The sequence below is a fragment of the Sarcophilus harrisii genome, chromosome 4 (genome assembly GCF_902635505.1).
Source record: "Sarcophilus harrisii chromosome 4, mSarHar1.11, whole genome shotgun sequence".
Taxonomy (NCBI): Eukaryota; Metazoa; Chordata; class Mammalia; order Dasyuromorphia; family Dasyuridae; genus Sarcophilus; species Sarcophilus harrisii.
Genome location: NC_045429.1, coordinates 313,041,468 through 313,060,556, shown reverse-complemented (window position 1 = coordinate 313,060,556; position 19,089 = coordinate 313,041,468). Strand labels below are relative to the sequence as shown.

The 19,089-nt window shown below is 34.2% G+C and overlaps 1 long non-coding RNA gene across 1 annotated transcript in view; it reads right to left on the bottom strand.

Moving 5' to 3' along the window:
- The window catches only part of LOC116423700, a 31,479-nt gene that overhangs the window by 2,662 nt on the left and 9,728 nt on the right, over positions 1-19,089 (bottom strand). The window contains exon 2 of the long non-coding RNA XR_004234207.1: positions 13,868-13,952. This is a non-coding gene — a long non-coding RNA (uncharacterized LOC116423700). The remainder of the gene's footprint in view (positions 1-13,867; positions 13,953-19,089) is intronic.

The window sequence follows — 19,089 nt, the reverse complement described above, 5'->3', positions numbered from 1 at the left end:
TGAAATCTGATATTCTGAAAAAAGAACAAATTAAACCCCCCAATTAAATACCAAATTTGAAATTCTGAAACTAAAAAGGGAGATAATTAAATCGAAAGTAAGAAAACTACTAAGAAAAAATAAGAACTAATTAAAAAAAACTGAGTTGGTTTTATGAAAAAACTAACAAAATACATAAACCTTTAGTTAATTTGATTAGAAAAAGGAAAAAAGAAAATCAAATTGCTAGTATCACAAATGAAAAGAGAAAATTTTCCACCAATGAAGAGGAAATTACAGCAATAATTAAAAGCAAAATATTTTGCCCAACTGTATGCCAATCAATATGATAATCTAAGTGAAAATGAATAATAAGTATTATAGATTGCCTATATTAACAAAAGAGAAAATAAATTATTTAAATAATCTCATTTTAGAAAAAGAAATTAAACAAGAATTTCAAAGGAATTAATGAAAAAGATGCAAATAAAGGTGACCTAATTGTACCAGACCTAAAACTATATTATAAGCAGTGGTCATTAAAACCATTTGGTACTGACTAAGAAATAAAGTAGTTGATCAATGGAATAGGTTAGATTCACAGAACAAAATAGTCATTTTATCAATGATTATAATAATCTAGTATTTGACAAACCCTAAGACTCCAGTTTTGGGAATAAGAACTCACTATTTGGCAAAAACTGCTAGGAAATTTTTAAATTAGTATGGCTGAAACTAGGCATTGACCCACACCCACACCTTACCAAGATAAGGTCAAAATGGGTTCATGATTTAGACATACAGAGTAATATAAGCAAATTAGAAGAACAAAGGTTAGTGTACTCTCATATTTGTGGGAAAATAATGAATTTGTGACCAAAGAAGAACTGGAGTGCATTATTGAATACAAGTTGGATAATTTTAATTATTTCAAGTTAAAAAGTTTTTGTGCCAACAAAATCAATGCAGACAAGATTAGAAGCGAAGCAATAAATTGAGGGGGAGGGGATTTACATTCAATGGTTTTGATAAAAGCTTCACTTTTAAAATATGTAGAGAATTAACTCAAATTTATAAGAATTCAAGCCATCTTCACTGTCCTAGAAATTTGCAAAGTCCAGGCAAAAGTCAGTCAAGCATGGCTTTTTAGTACATCAATTTAGCATGAAGATATCAAAAATCATTCTTTCTGAGAAGTGGTGTTGTTAAAAAAAAAAAAAAAAAAAAAAAAAAAAAAGTGGACAACTGTCAACCAGGATTAGAAACTTTCTACTTTCTAATTGACTAGTGCCAGGACCAGGAACATTTTATTTTCAGGACCAACAGTCATTGACTTATGGTGTGAGAAGAAAAAAAGGAGGACAAGTACTCATATTCAGGTTCATGTTCTCAGTTCCACAAGATTGTGGCTAAACATTGTCTCATAGTAAATAGAGGTGAAACATAGAAAAAAATCTCCCCAATTTTGCTGGACATCCAAGAGAAAAAGAGAGGGTACCAAATATGATAAATATCTATGTACGTATATACATACATATATATATATGTGTGTGTGTGTGTGTGTGTGTGCATGCATACATGTGTACAATACACATATATATTAAGAGGAGGATTAAAGAGATATCTGTTTCTCTTTGGTTCTTCTTATAACTCAGAAACTGGCCACTGCCCATTGATTCAGGCCTCAATCATTTTTGATGCAACACTACTCACTCTGCCAGCCACAGAACAAATAGGAAATTATTGTGCTACCAAAGGTTACGGATTTGGGGATTAATTTTTGAAAAATTCTGCTCCAAAAGAAGAACTGAAAAAGTTTGAATGTAAATTGGAGCATTTCTTTTCACTGTTTTCAGGGCAACATACCTGACATGACAATATGTTTTGCACGATTTATATGATTTGTATTACATTGCTTGCCTTCACAATATGTGGGGTAGTAGGAGAAAGGAAGAGAAAAAAATTGGAACTCAAATTTTAAACTATTTTGATTAATTAAAAAATAATTCAAGCCATTCTCCAATTGATAAATGGTCAAAAGATATGAACGGACAATTTTCAGATGAAATTGAAATCATTTCTGGTCATATGAAAAGGTGCTCTAAATCATTATTGATCAGAGAAATGCAAATTAAGACAACTCTGAGGTACCACTACACACCCCTCAAATTGGCTAAGATGACAGGAAAAGATAATGACAAATGTTGGAGAGAATGTAAGAAAACTGAGACACTAATACATTGTTGGTGGAGTTGTGAATAGAGCAATTTGTGGAGAGCAATTTGGAACTATGCCCAAAGGGCTATCAAATTCTGCATACCTTTTGTTCCAGCAGGGTTTCTACTAGACTTGTATCCCAAAAAGATCATAAAAGAGTGAAAGGGATCCACATGTGCAAAAATGTTTGTGGAAGCCCTTTTTGTAGTGGCAAAAAAAAAAAACTAGAAACTGTATGGATGCCCATTAATTGGAGAATGACTGAATAAGTTATGGTATATAAACATTATAGACTATTATTGTTTTATAAGAAACGATCAGCAGGATGATTTCAGAGAGACCTGGAGAGAAATGAATTGATGTTAAGTGAAGTGAGCAGAACCAGGAGATCATTGTACATGGCAACAGCAAGATTATATGATGATCAATTCTGATGGACATGGCTCTTTTCAACAATGAGATGACTCAGGTCAGTTCCAATGGTCTTGTGATGAAGAGAGCCATCTACACCCAGAGAGAGCACTAGAATCTGGTATCCAGGAAAGCAACTAAGCCAGGCCAGCTCTCCAGAATCACCAGGTTCTGCAGATTTATGGGTTGGGAGCTCTGGAGGTTTATGGGTTTAGCTGGAGCCTCATCAGGAATTACAAGAACTTTCATCTCCCAGACAGCATGTCCAACCAGGGTCTAAGTCTGCAAAAACTAAGGGAAACTCATCTGTTAGGAACACCAGGTTCAGTTGTGCTGCAGAGACACAGCTCTGAATCGTAAGGAACCATAGTAGCCAGTGTGCGCTAAAGCAGTGGGGCAGGGACATTGCTGCCAGCAAGCACTGGCAAGAGGGTGGAACTCTTGGCTTGGGGTTCCAAGTCAGAGGGGAGAACTGAAGTGAAACTAGAGACAACATCCCCCTAGGATTAGAGATACTTAAACTAACACCTCTTATTTAAAAATGAACCAGCAAAGAAGAAAGAATTACACCATAGAAACTTACTATGAGAACAAGGAAAACTGATGTTCATCTTCAGAGGAGAACATTGAAGTAAAAAAAAAAAAATTCTTCTACCCCAAAGAGAATGTTAAATATCTCCCTGCCTAGAGAGAATTTAGAGAAGAACTCAAAAAAAGAAGAATTTAAAAATCAAATGAGAAATTTTGAGGAAAAACAAACAAAAAAAAATCCAAGAAAAAAAGATTATGAAAAAAAAAACTAGAAAAGGAGATATAGTATTAAAAATGAAAATAACTCTCAAAATCAGAATTGAGCAAGGGAAAGCCAGCAAAGTTATGACAGACCAAGAAATAACAAAAAGAATATAAAGAATGAAAAAAAAATAAAATAGAATGTGAAACATCTTATAAGAAAAACAATGTTCTCCCTATAACAGCCTATTTTGCTGTTCCTTAAACATGACACTCCTCTGTACTAATTATAACATATTCCTGAAATGTTCTGCATCTCACTTCTGCCTTTTCATAACCCTAATTTCTTCCAAGATGTGTCTCAAACTCCACCTTTTGTAGAATATCTTCGAAATCTTCCCAGGCAATTAAGCCTTCTCTACTAAGGTTACTTTTCTTCTGCTCTGTATGTGTCTTACAAGGCTATTTCTTTACATATTTTATATCCCTCCTCCCCAATCCTATTAATATATATGGTCCTTGAAGGATAGGAATTGCTTTTCTTTTTTAATCCTATTGGTTAGCACTGTACCTGACACATAGTAAAGTTTTTCATTGATGTGACTGTCATTCTGATGGACACAACAACAAACATTGGCTGTTATTTCCTGCCTCATCCTTAGACTATTTTATATAATCATATACTCATAGTTTAAAATAGGATAATCCCTTACTAGAAGGAAACATTAAAAAGTAATATATGAATCTGATGTGCCACAGAATTTTCATTGCCTTGGGAAGGTCTACTGAACATAATTTCAAAAATGTTGTCTATAGGAGCAGCTAGGTGGCACAATATATAGAGTAATAGCCCTGCAATCAGGAGAACCTGAACTCCAATATAGCCTCAAACACTCATGATTTACTGTATTATGCTGGGCAAGTGACTTAACCCCAAATGCCTTAAAAAAAAAAAAAGTTGTTTTTTTTTTTAATGTTGCCATAAAATGCAAAAGACAATAGTCAAGATAATATCCTAATGGGAGATTAGATGAAGAAAAAATAGCGAGAAAAATATTTTTTATTTTCATGGAGTGAAAAAGATAAATAATTTTTGCAGTCAATATTTTTGATGTGAAGAAAATTCACTTTATTACAATTTAGAGTAAAAATTGATCCAAGGTTAGCTAATTCCATATATTGTTAACAAGCTTCAACTAGAAGACACAACAGTTGACAAAAATGTGTCTCTATGAGGCAATAGTTCTCTGACTACAAGCCATTTGCTACAGATACTCCAATTCACTCCACAGATGAAGCAAAATGAAGCCACAGGATGGCCATCATTTTTTGAATCACTTCTTTGTAAAGAGATGGATAACATGTTTCATCACAGATCTTCTAGAGCATGATTGCTATTTTCATTTATTAGAGTTCTTCAGCCTTTCAAAGTTGTTTTTCTTTAAAATGATGTTATGATTATATAAGTAGTAGTTCTTTTAATTCTCACTTTACTCTGTGTAATTATATATTATACAAGATTATCTGAAATAATTTCTTCTATAGTTTCTTACGACACAGTTACATTTCATTACATTCATGTACCAAAAATTGCTAAGCCTTTTTCCAGTTGATGGAAATCTCCTGAGATTCTAAGCTTTTTTTCCTTTTCTCCTTTTTTAATCTGTGTTTCAGTATTAACAAGTTTAACTTGATACTATTCTCTTCCCAGTATTATCTTCCTATCACCATTTGTTTCCTATTTAGTCTGATATATTTTGACAACAAACTAATCATAATACAATTATAAGAAAAAACAAATTGCCAACTCCTTTCTTCATTTGTATATTTTATTTCCTATCACTTCTTTTTCCTTTCATAAAACTCTCAGAACAGAACCAATTAGAACCAATAGACACACACACACACACACACACACCCCCTTAGTTTTCCTTTTATAGTTTCTTCAATTCTTTTTGAGAGCATTAAGTTTCTCACAGGGAACTTGATTCATCTCTCGTTATTAGAAGATCAGCACTACATCATCATATAAATCCTGCCAATTGCTCATTTTTCAACTAGGGAAACTGAAACAAACAGTTGTAGTTCTTTTTTTAATTCCTTGCTGTGGGTCATACAACTATAGTAAACTAACAATCATAATGACTATAATTTTATTCAACTTTAATCAAAGAAATTTGCTGAGATATTTTCCCAAAAAATTGTTTCCTTTCTGACTCTTAACAAAAATTGTTTTGTATGCAAAAATGTTTCAGTCGGGATTAAAATCATTTATTTTACTTTGCATGCTCATCTCTACTCTTTGTTTGCATAAGAATTCTCCTTATAGCCATATAAAAAATATCTCACTCCTTTCCTCTCCAAATTTTTAATGATATGACCTTTAATTTTTAGGTCATATAGACATTTGAAGTTTATGGTGGCATATGTATAAAGGTACTGATTTAAATCTGATTTCTGCCAAGGTATTTTCCAGTTATCTCAGAAATCTTTATCAATAGAGGCATTCCTGGCCCAGTATTTAGTACCCCCAGGAATTATTAAAGACTGTGCTAAGCACCAAAAACACAAATATAAAGGAGAAAAATGTCTTTAAGCTCTTCAATGGGCATGGAGGGGGAACAACATATTTAAAAAAGTTAAAAAACAGAAGGGGGATGAAGATACCTAGCGTAGATTCATTATAGAAACAATCTGGAGAGCCTTTAAAAAATTAAAAAATTAGGAAATGCCAAACTTCTGTGTGCTCCTTAAAATGGATGTTCTGGGAAGAACTAGATAATCAAAAGGAAAAAAAAATGGAGGAGGCTAGTTCCAATGTGAGAAATCCAGGGATAGAATGAGGTACTAACAAGAGAAGGTTTCCAGAATATTGGAGAGGAAGCCCAGAGAGTCATTAATACAATCTGGAAAGAAATGAAGACATTGAAAAATAATATTAAAATACTTCATCTCATGGATTTCAAAATGTCATTTGAACTAAACTCTAAAATCAGTACCTTTTAAGGGAAAAAATAGCTTTTGTTGAATGGGGTAGGTTTTAGGATATTTCTCTTACCATAATTTTTCACTGGAACAGTATAAGGTCATATAATCCCCATTACTTCTAGAAAAAAAATAAAAAACAAGACCATCCCTGAATATGTTAAAATACTTACTAGTATCTTCAATCAAAGCCATAACTTATTAGAAAGAACACTTTTTAAACAATTCAGACCTACAAAATACCATTCCTTTTTTTAAGTTTTTTATTTATATATGTTTTGTAATGGGTAATATTACAACATTGACTCTTGCAAAACCTTCTGCTCCAAATTTTCCCATACTTCTTCCCACACCCTCCCCTAGATTAGCAGGTAGTCCAATACATATTAAATATGTTACAATATATGTTAAAGCCAATATATTTATACACATTTATACAGTTATCTTGCCACACAAGAAAAATTGGATCAAGAAAGAAGAAAAAAAACCTGAGGAAGAAAACAAAATGCAAGGGAACAACAACAAAAAGTCTACACTTAGTTCCCACAGTCCTTTGTCTTGGTATAGATGGCTCTCTTCAACACTGAACAATTGGAACTGGTTTGAATCATCTCATTGTTGAAGAGAGTCATGTCCATCAGAATTGATCATCACATAGTTTTCTTGTTGCTGTGTATAATGATCTCCTGGTGTGGCTCATTTCACTTAGCATCAGTTCATGTAAGTTTCTCCAGGCCTCTCTGAAATCATCCTGTTGGTTGTTTCTTACAGAAAAATAATATTCCATAACATTCATATACCATAATTTACTCACCTATTCTCCAATTGATGGGCATCCACTCAGTTTCCAATTTCTTGCCACTACAAAAAGGACTTCCACAAACACTTTTGTACATGTGGGTCCCTTTCCCTCCTTTAAGATCTCCTCAGGATATAAGACCAGTAGAAACACTAATGGGTCAAAGTGTAGGTACAGTTTGATAACTTTTTGAGCATAGTTCCAAATTGCTCTCCAGAATGGTTGGATCCTTTCACTTTTCACCAACAACATATCAGTGTCCCAGTTTTCCCACATTCCCCCCAACATTCATCATTATCTTTTTCTGTCATCTTAGCCAATCTGACAGGTGTATAGTGGTATCTCAGAGTACTCTTAATTTGCATTTCTCTGATCAGTAGTGATCTGGAGCATCTTGTCATATGATTAGAAATAGTTTCAATTTCTTCATCTGAAAATTAACTAATCACATCCTTTGGCCATTTATCAATTGGAGAATGGCCTGATTTCTTATAAATTTGATTCAATTTTCTATATATTTTGGAAATGAAGCCTTTATCAGAACCTTTGATTGTAAAAATGTTTTCCCAGTTTATTGCTTCCTTTCTAATCTTGTCTTCATTAGTTTTTTTTTTTTTTGGGGGGGGGAGGGGTGTTATAGAAAAACTTTTTAACTTAATATAATCTATTTTGTGATCAATAATGATCTCTAGTTCTTCTTTGGTCACAGATTCCTTCCTCCTCCACATGTCTGAGAGGTAAACTATCCTATGTTCTTTTAATTTGTTTATAAGATCATGAATCCATTTCAAGCTTATCTTGGTATATGGTGTTATGTGTGGGTTAATGCCTACTTTCTGCCATGCTAGTTTCCAATTTTCCCAGGAGTTTTTGTCAAATAATTTTTATCCCAAAAGTTGGGGTCTTTGGGTTTGTCAAACACTAGATTTGCTATAGTTATTAACTATTTTGTCCTGTGAACCTAACCTATTCTACTGATTGATTACTTTATTTCTTAGCCAGTACCAAATTGTTTTGATGACCTTTGTTTTATAATATAGTTTTAGATCTGGTACAGCTAGGCCACCTTCATTTGCTTTTTTTCCCCTTAATTCCCTTGAAATTCTTCACATTTTGTTCCCCAGATGGATTTTGTTGTTGTTGTTTTTTTTTTTCTTAAATCAGTAAAATAGTTTTTTGGGAGTTTGATTGGTATAGCTTTAAATAAATAGATTAGGTAATATTGTCATCTTTATCATATTCGCTTGACCTATCCAAGAACACTTGATATTTTTCCAATTGTTTTTATTTGTGTGGAAAGTATTTTGTAGTTTTGCTCATATAGTTCATGACTTTGCCTTGGCAGATAGAGTCCCAAATATTTTATACTATCAGCAGTTATTTTAAATGGAATTTCTCTTTGCATCTCTTGCTGTTGGATTTTGTTAGTGATGTATAAAAATGCTGATGATTATGTGGATTTATTTTGTATCCTGCAACTTTGCTAAAGTTGTGGCCTATTTCTAATAGTTTTTTGGTTGATTTGGTTGATTTTCTAGGGTTCTTTAAGTATACCATCATATCATTTGCAAAGAGTGATAATTTGGTTTTCTCATTATCTACTCTAATTCCTTTAATCTCTTTCTCAACTCTTATTGCTGAGGCTAGCATTTCTAATACAATACTAAATATTAATGATGATAGTGGACAACCTTGTTTCACCCTTGATCTTATTGGAAATACTTCCACTTCATCCCCATTACATATGATGGTTGCTGATAGTTTTAAATAGATGCTACTGATTATTTGAAGGAAAAGTCCATTTATTCCTGTACTCTCTAGTGTTTTTAATAGGAATGGATATTGGATTTTATCAAATGCTTTTTCTGCATCTATTGAGATAAACATATGGTTTTTGTTGATTTGGTTATTGATATAGTCAATTATGCTAATAGTTTTCCTAATATTGAACCAGCCCTGTATTCCTGGTATAAATCCTACTTGGTCATGGTGTGTTATCCAGGGGATGATTTTCTGTAATTTCTTTGCTAATATTTTATTTAAGATTTTTGCATCAATATTTATTAGGGAGATTGGTCTATAATTTTCTTTGTCTGTTTTTGTCCTACTTGGTTTAGGTATCAGTGTCATGTCTGTGTTATTAAAAATATTTGGTAGGAATCCATTCCCTAATTTTTCAGGTGGGTTATATGGTATTGGAATTAATTGTTCTTTAAAAGTTTGGTAGAATTCACATGTAAATCCATCTGGCCCTGGAGATTTTTTCTTAGGGAGTTGATTAATAGCATGTTCTATTTCTTTTTCTAAAATGGAACTATTAGAGATTAAAGGAATTAGAGTAGGTAATGAGGAAACCAAACTATCACTCTTTGCAGATGATATGATGGTATACTTAGAGAACCCCAGAGATTCTACTAAAAAGCTATTAGAAATAATTCATAACTTTAGCAAAGTTGCAGGATACAAAATAAATCCACATAAATCCTCAGCATTCTTATACATCACCAACAAAATCCAACAGCAAGAGATACAAAGACAAATTCCATTCAAAATAACTGTCAATAGCATGAGATATTTGGGAATCTATCTACCAAAGGAAAGTTAGGAATTATATGAGCAAAATTACAAAAAATTTCCCACACAAATAATTTAATTTAATAATTATTAAATTATTGGACTTAAATAATTGGAAAAATATTAAGTGCTCTTGGATGGACTGAGCGAATATAATAAAGACGACAATACTCCCTAAACTAATGGATTTATTTAGTGCTATACCAATCAGACTCCCAAGAAAATATTTTAATGATATAGAAAAATAACCACAAAATTCATATGTGTTGGAATCCTAGTGTCAACTCAACTTGAAACAAAGTGAAAACTCAAGGCAGATGTCAGAATCCTAGTGTTAACTCAACAGAATTGATACAATGCTTATTGGTTCACTGTGAAGACCATGTATTTTTAAATCAGCAGGAGGTTAGGAGTTCAGGTTAGGGGAAAATCGTCAGTCTTTATTCTCAGTGAAGAAGGATCGGAGGTGGAAGAGAATCGGCGATAGCAATGTGTGTAGCTGAGTCAAGAAGCTAGCTAGACTAGCAGCCACAAGACCAGCAGCTAGGAGAATGGAACCAAGGTCAGTCTCTCCCAGCTTCCCTTCCTGTCTCTCTGTCTCCACCCACCAAAATTGTCTTTTCCTCTACAACACATCAGGACTTGTACTGAGAGTGGGCAGGGACCATTCTTTATCCAATCATGTATATTAATAGAGTATAGTCCAATTACTATTTAGCCTCGTGTACTTGGGACCTCAGTGCATCAACTCAAACCTCAGCCCATTACAATTCACACCTTAGAGCAAATCCTTACAAGGTGATAAGTTGCTAATACTGATAGACAATAATGCTTGTGTTCACATCTTTAGAGAGCTCTTATAAGCAAGTATTTAAGTACTCATTGGAGTTCACACATTTTGGAGATTTCAGGCTTTAGTATGAGATATCTGAATTCACACCTCCCTTGAAGCTCTTAGGGCTAGAGAGCATGCTGGGAGCTATCCCACAATCCCACTCTCAGAGAAGCAGCATAAATAGAGCTTGAGGAGAGTTACTTTGGAACATTGACTGGGGTCGGAGAGGAGCACTCTGGGAGAAAGCCCACAAGCCCTCTCTTGGAGGCAAGAGAGATTCATTGCATCTTCCACCTTGGTGCTGGCTGGAGGCTAAAGAAAGCCGAGATAAAAGCAAAGGACAAAGCCGCAAGAGCTCTTAGAACCAAGCAGAAAGATAGGCCTCTACGAAAAACTAACTGGGCTATATTGGAGACAATAAAAGATCTGAACTTTTAGCACCTGGATGTATTTGGAGTGATTAAATGAAACTAAGGCTACCTCCAGAAAACCTTCCCAAGAAACCCTCTCCCCCAGAGAGAACTCTTATATTTTAAAGAACAAGAACACCACACATATGGAAGAACAAAAGGTTGAGAATCTCAAGGGAATTAATGGGGAAAAAAAATCAAATGAAGGTGGCCTACCTGTAACTGATCTAAAACTATATTATAAAGCAGCAGTCACCAAAACTATAGCTAAATCTTATTGTTCTGTAAGAAATGATGAGCAGGATGCTTTCAGAAAGGCTGGAGAGACTTGCATGAACTGATGTTGAGTGAAATGAGCAGGACCAGAACATCATTATATATTTCAAAAACAATACTATATGATGATCAATTCTGATGGACATGGCCACCTTCCATAATGAGATGAACCAAATCAGTTCCAATAGAGCAATAATTAATTGAACCAGCTACACCCAGCGAAAGAACTCTGCGAGATGACTATGAATCACTACATAGAATTCCCAATCCTTCTATTTTTGTCTGCCTGCATTTTTTATTTCCTTCACAGGTTAATTGTACACTGTTTCAAAGTCTGACTCTTTTTGTACAGCAAAATAACTGTATGGACATGTATACATATATTGTATTTAACTTATACTTTAACATATTTAACACATATTGGTCAATTTGCCATCTCGGGGAGGGGTGAGGGGAAAGAGGGGGAAAATTGGAACAAAAGGTTTGACAATTTCCATTGCTGAAAAATTACCCATGAATAAATCTTGTAAATAAAAAGCTGTAAATAAAAAAGGAAAAAGATTTTCCATATGTCTCTAATCAAAACAATGATGTAAGACAATTCCAAAGGACCCATGAAAGAAAATGTTATCTACCTCCCGAGAGAACTGATTAACTCTGAATGAAGATTAAATCTTTCTTTTTTTGAATTTTATTTTTCTTATTATTTTGTTCTGTTTTCATTATAACATGGTTATTGTAAAATATATTTTAAATGATTTCATATTTATAATCAATAAAATTGCTTATTTTCTCAAAGAAAAAAAAAGAGTCAATGTGATGTTTGTATTGCCAGAACCAATATAGTAGCCACCCATGCCATCCAACTCTTCCTCTACCCACCCCCCACAAAAAAGGAGAAAAGGTACCAAATTGAATCTTGATGGAAACATCCAAAAAAAAAGTCATACTGAGTGAATTTCTCAGCCCAGGTTAAAAGACAAGCACAAATACTTCAAATACTAGAAATAAGTTCTAACCAAAAACATACCACACATGCATCATATCAGCATCTGAAAAGAGGCTGTACACCTGAGCAAGAAGAGGTCTCAGACCTGTACTAGAGTAAAATACTTATCCTGGGATACAACATGGATGCCACCTGGCTATCTCTCACCCCCTACTCAATTCTGCGTCATAAATCCAAGATGGACTAAGAAGGAAAACTGAATCCAAGGATGACAGAAACAAGTTCAGAAGTAAACAACAATTGACTTTGATCCCAAGAAGCAGAGGAATTCGCAGTTCCAGCTTCTGACAAAGTCTGAAACCTGCAGAGAACCAAAGCAGGAAAACTACACCACAGGAGAGCCTATGTTTTTGTCACTGAGAACTACAAGAGCTTCCAAGATGGCTTCTTATAGCAGTCTACTGTTTCTCAGACCTGAATACAGATCAGAAATTTTAAGAATACAGACAGTCAGATTTTGCCCCACATTAGAACACCTTTGAAGCCATTTGAAGCTTACCAGTCCCTACTCTCAGCATGCATTAAAACCTAAAATAACATAATATTCAATATCCCAAGGAAAGCTTCCTTGAAAAGTAAGCAGAATCCGGCCCTAACTCAAATCTATAGTCAAGAAGTTTGGAATAATGAGAAAACAAACAAGCAAGATAATATCACGATATAAAGGAATTGTGATATAAAAGGGAGGAGAGGGAAAGACACAAATCTAGAAGAAGAGAATGACTCCAAAATATATACAAACAGAGCTTCAAAGAAAAACAACTTGGATATAAATGAAGCAAGAGTTTGCTTTTGTTTGTTTGTTTGGGGGGGGGGCTTTTTTTTAAGTTTTCAGTGAGAGCACTAAATTTAAAATGTAAAAAAAAATAGAATTGTGGGAAGAAAAAATAAAAAGCAAATGTTAATTCTTTTACACAATAAATATAAAATCCTGAACAACAAACTCCCTGGAAATTAGAATGAATGAAATAGAAGGTACTAATTTCATGAGAGAAGATATTAAAAACTAAGTCAGTCATCTAAAAAAATGAAGAAAGTTTTAAGTTATCCTGTAGCAAAAAATAACCAAAAAAAAAAAAAAAAAAAAAAAAGAGCACGAAGAAAATAATTAAAAACCTCTGAACTACCTCTCAGCCATGACCAAAAGAACAACTTAGACATAATATTTTAAGAAATCTTAAGAAAAAAACTATCTGAAATTCTTACAGTCAGAGGGCAAAGAGGAAAAATAACCCTTTGCTCACTTCCTGAAAGAAATTCCAAAATGAAAACATCCAGGAATAGTATAGGCAAAATCCAGAGCTTCTAGATCAAAGAAAAAAAATATGACAAGCAGCCAGAAAAAAAATTTAAGTGTAAACATAAGCTGGGTGAAAGGAGGAAATAAAGAATGAGAATGTTTTTAATTGAAAAAAATACAATTTAAAAACAGAAAGCTATAAATAAGAGGGCTTATGGTGGCAATTCATTCCAAAACCAAGAACTAGAGAAGAGTTACTTTTAAGGAAGTAAAACTTAGTAATATATGAAAATTATACAAGGAAATTAGAGAAACCACAACATATTTAGTAGGTTTTAAAATTTTTAACCTTTATTCAATATCTAGAAAGATAAAAATTTGGGGTTAGAATAGTACTTACAAAAAATGCTCCTCTTCCTAGACTGACACCAATAAATCTCAGAAGAATTTGGCCATTAAATTGTATTGCACTGAATGATCATCACCTATAAATATTAACATTGTAGTGATATAACATTGATATGTAGAAATTAAGAATAATTTTTAAATAATAATCTTCATACCAGCTACTCATAATGTTTGAGCTACATAATTGTCAGATTCTTTTAAATTTCACAGGTCTAATATAGATGATCAAAATCATGTGGGATGAAAGGGAGAAAAGGGAATAAGTACTTATATAGCACTATGTGTTAAGCACTGGACTAAGAACTTTATAGCCATCTCATTTGATCCTCATAACAATCAGTGAGATAGATGCTCTTATTATTCCCATTTTATATTTGAGAAAACTGAGGCAAACAGAGGTTCATTGATTTGCCCAGAATCACATAGCTAGTAAGTGACTGAAGCTTTAATTGAACTTGGGCCTTCCTGACTCCAGGTGCAGTGTTTTATTCCTGTGCCACCTAAATGCTAGAATGAGGTGCATATTAGCCCTCTTCTCCTTTTTGCTAGTGGAGTTGGACCATAAATAAAGGATGTTTTCAGTGCCCACAGAGTTCTGAAGTATTAGAGAGGATGTGCTTACATCCTAATGCTTTAACTCCAAAAAGCAGGGGTTTTTTCCCAATTCTCCCATATAAAAGTCCATAGAATATTAACTAGAAAAGAATAACAGCAGAATCTTGAGTTATTTCAAGCCTTTCTCTATCTGAACCCTATCAAAAATGCTGAGAAGAGTGAAATGATTATAACAAATATCTCTAGGAATAATGCTGAAAATCAAATTAGATTCTAAGACTCAAAGATTCAATTAAATATCGCAAAGATTCCTTTCAAAAGGGCTCCCAAAAGAGCTCTGTGACTTAACGTGATGTGCAAATAAACTTTACAGAGCAAAAGCATAAATTATATTCTACTGTTACAGAGCAGGACTAAAAATGGCTCCCTGCCAACCCAAGACAGACTTTTAGACAAAATCCCATGCAATGAGTGACAAGCTATATGGAAAACAACAATGATGTATTTTCTGCTCCTTGTGGTTTCATTAGACCACACCATCTCTTAGCTTTCACTGCCTGTCAGTGACGTCAAAGCCAAATGTCCATGTAAAGTGACAAATGGAAAATAACTCTGAGAACATATTGGATTTCCTCCCTGGCAATTAAAACATTCAAGTGAAGGACTGTACAAATAGCACCCAAAGAAATACAGGGATTTAAATCATTTAGAAGTTGTTTGTTTTCTTCTGGTATTTTGAAAGTGACATTATCCACAAACATAGTGTTGTACTCACTGTGAAATTCTTCACTGTGGCCTATTCTAGATTTAATGAAAGAACTTTTTTTTTTCCTCAAAGACTTTCATAGCATTTCTCACCAAGGCTACATTATTTGTTATATTCTCAAATTATATGGACTATGAATGCTACATTGCATTGACAAAGGAGGGGAAGGAGTATTTTATAAATTTAGAGCTGAAAGAAGCTTGATCTTTGTCTTCAACCAAGGAAAATCAAATCATTATATTATTATTTGGAAGAAGCAATTTTTTTCAACTTCAGATAAGACTATCACAAATCTTAGGTGACTGACAAACACCAATAACTTTAGGGTTTTTTTTCATATATAGCTTTTTATTTACAAGTAATATGCATGGGTAATTTTACAGCATTGACAATTGCCCAAACCTTTTGTTCCAATTTTTCCTCTCCTTCCTCCCTCACCCCCTCCCCTAGATGGCAGGATGACCAATCATGTTAAATATATTAAAGTATAAATTAAATACAAAATAAGTTTACATGTCCAAACCGAATAACTTTGTTTTAATATGAAAGTGAAAATCTCTGTCCCTTGATCATAAAAAATTATCTCATTGCATCATGGAGACCCGAGTTGAAATCCTGATTCTGCAAAAATGCCATATGAGAGCATACAACAGAAAGAACATATTCCAAAACTAGAACCTTGGCTTTTGGGCAAGATAGAGGGAGTAGGATCTTTTTTCCATAATGTATCATTGGAGAAGAGAAGAGAGAGGAAGAAGGAAGGAAAGAAGGAAGGAAGGGAAGGAAGGAAAGAAGGAAGAAAGGAAGGAAGGAAGGAAGGAAGGAAGGAAGGAAGGAAGGAAGGAAGGAAGGAAGGAAGGAAGGAAGGAAGAAAGGAAGGAAGGAAGGAAAGGAGGGAGAGAAAAAGCTCAGAGGAAGAGAGAGAGAGAGAAATGGGAAAGAAGAAGAAGGGAAGGAAGAGAAAGAAACAAACAAACAAACAAACAAAAGATGGAGAATAAGATCCTACTCCTTCTATCTTTGCCCAAAAGCCAAGGTTATAACTTTGCAATATGTTCTTTGCCCAAAAGGCAAGGTTATAACTTTGCAATATGTTCTTTCTGTTATTAATCTTAATATGATTCTTTATGGTTACTAGCAGAAGAATCTATAGATTCACAAAACTTAAGAAAAGTATATATGGCTCTTTCTGATATAACAGGGCAGATGAGATATTGGAAAACTGTGCCCCCTTCCTCAGGGGACCCAAGTGAAAGGAACCACAATAATCAGTATAGAGGGTTAGTGAGTTTAATTCTGGAAGGTGGCAGAAAAAAAATAGCACTCAAACCTTACCACTACACATTAGTGGAAATTTACAAATTATATACTTTTTATTATGAGTTATTTTAAGTAGGTTATCAAATTAGTATTTGTTAATTTATCACTGGCTGGTATTTGCACACTTACTCAGGTGGCTAAAGCTAAAAAAGATGTTAGAGTCATTTCTGAGAAAACTGAGGTTAAAAAGAAAAAAAAATGACTTGACTTTGGGCAAGTCACACAACAATTAAGTGGGAGAAGGGCATAGAAAGAGAGGTAAGAGGGCACCAAAGACAAATTTGACCTATTTAGGCAATTTTTTTCAGAGAACTCTGGAACGTCAGTGGAAAATATCTTACTAGTTTAAGTTGCCAATGTTTGCACTAAATTCAGTGAATCAATGAATAAATTGGAGATGAGTCAAAGCTGGGGCCCAAAATTTAAAAGCTAGCTATTATCTTGTCAGAAGTGTCATAAACTATGAGCATAACATCATTTTACATTATAAGGGCTTTTTACTAAAAAATTTTTAAAACCTTTCTGAGCAATTCATTAATTCTCAGTTTCCCTCTATTCACTATTTTGAATGATCCATTAATTTATGTATCTATCATCACACTTATTTAGTAGAGAAAGACCTCAGCTTCCCATATTAACCAATAGGAAAAGATAACTTTTGTCTTTCCTTTTTTAAATTTTACAAAACAACATATTATGATAAACCTCAAGGATAAAAATGTGTTCAACTAGATTGAGTATATGTGACTACATGTCAAATGATTGCATGTCAATAATCAATTAAAAAGGTCCTCAAAAGACTACCTATTCCATCTCACACCTAAACAAGTGTCCTTCTCCTCACCCCAAATGTAGATAACAAAAGGCCAGATAGGTTCTAGTGACTTGACCTGAAATCCCTACTTGCAAGGAGACTGTGGCTAGTAGATCCCTTGAGTTCAAGAATTATGACCTGCAATGAGAAAAAACTGACTGGATGTCCATACAAAGGCAATTATCAAATTGATGAGCTCTTGGAAGTGCTCATTGCATCATGAAGACCCGAGTTGAAATCCTGATAATGAAATAATGCCACATGAGTCCATGTAACAGAAAGAACATATTGCAAAGCTATATCAATAGCAAGGGCAGGGGAAAGGGCAGGGGAACAACATGAAGGGAAGCAGGGGACAAGATGCTGCCTAAGGAAGGGCAAACAAATCCACTTTGAAAACAATCAAAATTCCCCAGTCAATCCTAGTATGATTGGGCCTTTGAGAAATAAAGAATTCAAACAGTCTTTTTCTCTCTGTAGTTCTGTCTCTGTCTGTCTGTCTGACTGTCTCACACACACACACACACACACACACACACACATCACTCACAACACCCCAGCCTCAGCAAATGGCCAAATCACTTTTCCTTGAAGGTTAATGCTCATCTAATTCTGTAATATGAAGAATTCACCTGCTAGAATTAATAGCTTATTCACTGACCTGAATAGGTTGGAACCAGAATGGCTTGGCAGATGTTTTAAATTCTTCAAGGCATTGTTGGTACAGGAAATAGACCTTTTGTCTGTTATGACTGATGAATGGATGTCACTTTCTTTTATCATTGTGCATAAAATTGTTTACTGTTCTGTTGTTACACATTAAAATAAAACAACTTGGCTTATTCTCCCTGGGAAAGCAAGAAGGGAAAATAGAAGAAATGTCCCTAAATAAATACCTGGAGGGTTTTAGAACTCTCAAAAGTTGTTTCTTAAACAAGGTTCACTCAGCCACTCCCATGAGGCCCATATGAGTGATGAGGATTGTGGTAAGGATATGATGATTTCTACAAAATATGATGTGGAAAACCAATGCTTGTTTTTAGTCTAGGATCTGGTATCCAGGAAAGCAACTAAGCCACTTAATTTGAGGAGTGGTACGTGCCTTCTCCATTTAGACAGATTTTGTTTTGTAAGCCAACAAATACAAAACAGTGGAAATGAAGCAACCCATGTTTCTCTCTTGATTTCAAGGATCAGACTAGTCAACAGCAAAGAAAGAGGGTCTTCCAAAACAGACCGTGCTACTGACCAAGGAAGCACTAAAGTCATAGTCTATAGCTTACTGGGATAAAAAGAAAAAAACTCCTCAAAAACAGAAAGTTTTATATTTGATTTTGTATCCCTACTCAGTCATCAACAAACATGGGTTAAGTATTTATATGTGTCAGACATTGCTCTAGGATTATAAAGAAAGGGAAGGGGGAGTGAAGAGTGAGAGACTAGAAATTATCCTAATCCTCAGAGAAATAGTATATAAATAACTATGTACAAATAATATCTATGCATGGTAGATGATCTGTATTCTCAGAGAGAAGCTGCTAGGGGGAGCTGGAAAAAGAAGTGGAATTCCTGCAGAAGGTAAACTATGAATTGGGAAGCTAGGAAGTTAGGGAGCTAAGAGGTAGAGGATAGAGGTAGAGGTTGGGGGCAGAACATTCCAACAATGGTATGGTCACCAAAAAGAAAGTCAAGATTTAAAGTGTCAAGTGTGAGGAATAGCAAGGAGACCAATGTGGACAGTGGGGAAGTTGAGAGGAAT